We start from the raw sequence: 4,890 nt of genomic DNA on the forward strand, positions 1-4,890 counted from the left end.
TTGGACAGATAGATCTTACAGATGACATTTACTTTTCATAGAATGTTATCATCAGAACGGGAGTAACAGGTGCCCTGGCCTTTTGGAAGGGCAAGAACATAGGGCTTGATTCATCAAGTCTTTGTATCATCATCAGTTATTTATATAGCGCCACTAATTCCGCAGCGCTGTACAGAGAACTCACTCACATCAGTCCCTGTCCCATTGGAGCTTACAGTCTAAATTCCCTAACACACTTACCAAACTGCGAGTTTTGCTAAGTGAAGATGTTGCCTATTGCAAACAATCAGATTCTAGTCATCATTTATTTAGTACATTCTATGATAGAACATATGTTCATGTATGTGTTATATATTTATTATTGTGTGGTTCTGTAAAACAGATGTGCGCCCTAGAAGATTTATTGTGCGATGTGGTTTTCTATATGCTCAGCTAGAGGATCTATCCACAGTCATAATCAGCCACCACATGCTATTTACATACATGATCTCCTCTATTTACATAAATAACCCCCCTGAACCTAGTCCTACTTAGTCCCAGGTGATTACCCATACCCACCTTTGTGAGCAGTCTTCTGAAGTAACCGGAACGGTACATCTGGAACATGACCAGAATCAGGACCAGGCCCAGGACCAAGCAACCAGCAACAATTATACCCGTCCTGCTGCTCCCTAAGGACAATAAGTTCAGCACAAAGGTCTTAATGCAGAAAAATAGTTTACTAGTATAGATCGGATGTAGTGGGAGCAGGTGGGATAAATCACATCATATATGTCATACGTTAGTATTAGATGTATTTAGGGGACGGTGCAGAGAGATGGGATATAAGCAGAGGTCTGTACCCCGGCCATGGAGAACCGTCGGTCAGATTTCATATAATCTACCATCAATTACATCTCATTATCTACACAGTACCGCACTGATTCCACTATTCTAGGCTGAACGATCAACAAAATGTAAAATAAGGGGATTGGTCACCATCTGAGGACTCACTTCTTTACTTATACCTTCCTGCAAGTTTTACCAGATGGCGTTTTATATTTCTTTTTTTTCCAAACTTTGACAGAAATTTGGAGGACTGTAGACAAGTTTTCCAGTTGTATTTAATAGTAATTGCTCTTGTGTGACCCACATACTAAACAAGATGCAGACAATTAGATAACAACTAAAAGGTTTGAATGATGGGATCTGTGTGTAGATAGTTTTTAGTAATCTAAATCTTTGTTTGGTATTATTAGAGTACTTGTTATATTAACATTACATCAGGAGTAGAGTTTGAGACATCTGAAAGCTTTGATATTTTAAGAATTATAACCATAAAGAGGATGTCATCCTAATACAGCTCAGAGGAACCAGGAATATAACATCCAAATACACCCATTGTACCTGACAATTACATGCAATGCAGGTGTGTGGCCCATTAATGTACTTACCTGTAGGAGCAGGAGCTGTGGTTCCTGCAGATACCGGGATTGTGGTAGACGGTGTAGTAATGATGACAGGTGGGGTTGGCATTATCACTGCACAGAGAACAGAAGGATGGAGAGAAAAACACATTACTAGAAATACAGATTACATTTTACAAGAATTAAGTCACCATCTGATTGCACTATGTAGGATCCTCCATACAATCATATAGTTCCCCGTCATCTGTCACATAACAGTCAGTAGGTACAGACACGTCCTAGGATCAGTGTCAGAAGCTCAGTCCTGTAACATCACTCAGCGGCTGCACAGAAGCTACTTGTTGGGTTTGGTATTAATGAGCTGAAGCAAAAAAGTAAATAGGTTTTTCAAGGAAAAATAACAAACTTTCCAATTATTAAAATGTATTGTATTGGGGCAATATGTAAAAGACACAGGACATTGTTTGTCCACACTCCCTACACGCAGCTTAGCTCACAATGATACAGACAATGCTCCAACACAGTACATGGAAAATAAATACAATTACACACACAATGTATTCCTAGGCTAAAGTAGTCCCAAGTAATGAAGCTGCTACAGTCCGAGGGGCCAATTGGACGCCCCTCGATTACCTTGAAGACAAACACTTACACTTATTAACCCCCACAGGACCATGTTTCTCTGACATGTTTTCATATTTTCTCTACAAGTCGCTTTCAACTAGAGATGGTCACTGACCCCCATGTTTTGGTTTTGGATTCGGTTTTGGATCTGGATTACCGTCGTGTTTTGGTTTTGGTTTTGGTTTTGCAAAACCGCCATTGCGTGTTTTGGTTTTGGTTTTGGTTTTGTTTGGTTTTGTTTTGCTATTTTGTTTGAAAATACATGTTTTTGTGCCTAAAATAACCCAATTTAGTGCTCCAACTGTTTTAGAGATAAGTAATCTAATTGTTGAGGTAATAAATCATCCAAAAAAACTGTTTAATTCTTCGTTGGTAGGCCTTCATTTATTCTACACACAAAACAGATTGTCTTCCTCTCCATCTATGCATATTGGCAATGCAGCCATCGTCTTTGGATGTATATTACACCCTACACTTATAGTTAAATATGTAAAGAAATGGAAAAAGACAGTTTGCTTTCTGTCTCTATAGGCCCCCCTCCACTTTTTTAAAAAAACAAAAAATTCAGCCATTATAGACTGTACAATATTAATTGACATGGAGAAAGCCAGTTTGGTTTCTGTCTCTCTAGGCCCCCCTCCACTTGTATAAAATACCAAAAAATCCAGCCGTTATAGACTGTACAATATTAATTGACATGGAGAAAGCCAGTTTGGTTTCTGTCTCTCTAGGCCCCCCTCCACTTGGATAAAATACTAATAAATTCAGCCGTTATATACTGTACAATATAAATTGAAATGGACAAAGGCAGTTTGGTATCTGTCTGCATCAGATCCTCTCTCCACTAGGAGTAAAATAGAAAACTATTCAGCCGTTATATAATCTAGAATATAAATAGAAATTGAGAAAGGCAATTTGGTATCTGTCTGCATCATAATCATCAACATCATCATTAGCGCCCTCGACGCCTACACAAATCTCCCCCTCATCCTCTTCTAATTCCAAAGTGGCATCCTCAATTTGGGTATCACCGGCTAAACTCGGGCTATTAAGGCACACATCAGCAGAATGCTCACGATTAGACATCCCACTGTTGGATGGACTCTCCACAGGGATTGTTGTCATTTGTGAATCAGAGCAAATATTCTCCTGTAATGCCTCACTGTTATCTTGCAGCTCGGCTTTGACGCGTAACAGTAGTTGTGCACCAATTGTAGGCTGGGTAACTTTTTGGGATCTGCCACTAATAGCCAAAAGTGAAGGCCTCATTCTCTCTTTGCCACTGCGTGTGTAGAATGGCATGCTTGCAATTTTTTTTTTATCGTCACTTAACTTTTGCTCAGTTACACTTCTTTTTCGCTTCAATACAGTAAAAAATTTTTTGTTTTTTGCACTAATTTGAAAACACTCTGTTGTTTGACATCGCCTTGGCCAGATGACGTACTGGGAACACTAACATCAGGACTGGTGACAGAACCTGGTTGCTCATTCAGATCATATGTGGACTGCTTTGAATCCATTCTGAGCGCAAACCACTGGGGAGTGCTAAAAATTATTTAGTAGATTCTGCTGACAGTTATGACTTTTGACAGCCAGAAATATTAATGCACAATTAGGGAGGACACCCCAAAAGCACTGAGGAGTGCTAAAAATTATTTGGTAGATACTGCTGACAGATATGACTTTTGACAGCCAGAAATATTAATGCACAATTAGGGAGGACACCCCAAAAGCACTGAGGAGTGCTAAAAATTATTTAGTAGATACTGCTGACAGATATGACTTTTGACAGCCAGAAATATTAATGCACAATTAGGGAGGACACCCCAAAAGCACTGAGGAGTGCTAAAAATTATTTGGTAGATACTGCTGACAGATATGACTTTTGACAGCCAGAAATATTAATGCACAATTAGGGAGGACACCCCAAAAGCACTGAGGAGTGCTAAAAATTATTTAGTAGATACTGCTGACAGATATGACTTTTGACAGCCAGAAATATTAATGCACAATTAGGGAGGACACCCCAAAAGCACTGAGGAGTGCTAAAAATTATTTAGTAGATACTGCTGACAGATATGACTTTTGACAGCCAGAAATATTAATGCACAATTAGGGAGGACACCCCAAAAGCACTGAGGAGTGCTAAAAATTATTTGGTAGATACTGCTGACAGATATGACTTTTGACAGCCAGAAATATTAATGCACAATTAGGGAGGACACCCCAAAAGCACTGAGGAGTGATAAAAATTATTTAGTAGATACTGCTGACAGATATGACTTTTGACAGCCAGAAATATTAATGCACAATTAGGGAGGACACCCCAAAAGCACTGAGGAGTGCTAAAAATTATTTAGTAGATACTGCTGACAGATATGACTTTTGACAGCCAGAAATATTAATGCACAATTAGGGAGGACACCCCAAAAGCACTGAGGAGTGCTAAAAATTATTTAGTAGATACTGCTGACAGATATGACTTTTGACAGCCAGAAATATTAATGCACAATTAGGGAGGACACCCCAAAAGCACTGAGGAGTGCTAAAAATTATTTAGTAGATACTGCTGACAGATATGACTTTTGACAGCCAGAAATATTAATGCACAATTAGGGAGGACACCCCAAAAGCACTGAGGAGTGCTAAAAATTATTTAGTAGATACTGCTGACAGATATGACTTTTCACAGCCAGAAATATTAATGCACAATTAGGGAGGACACCCCAAAAGCACTGAGGAGTGCTAAAAATTATTTAGTAGATACTGCTGACAGATATGACTTTTGACAGCCAGAAATATTAATGCACAATTAGGGAGGACACCCCAAAAGCACTGAGGAGTGCTAAAAATTATTTAG

This window comes from Mixophyes fleayi, chromosome 9, assembly GCF_038048845.1.
Source record: "Mixophyes fleayi isolate aMixFle1 chromosome 9, aMixFle1.hap1, whole genome shotgun sequence".
Classification (NCBI taxonomy): Eukaryota; Metazoa; Chordata; class Amphibia; order Anura; family Limnodynastidae; genus Mixophyes; species Mixophyes fleayi.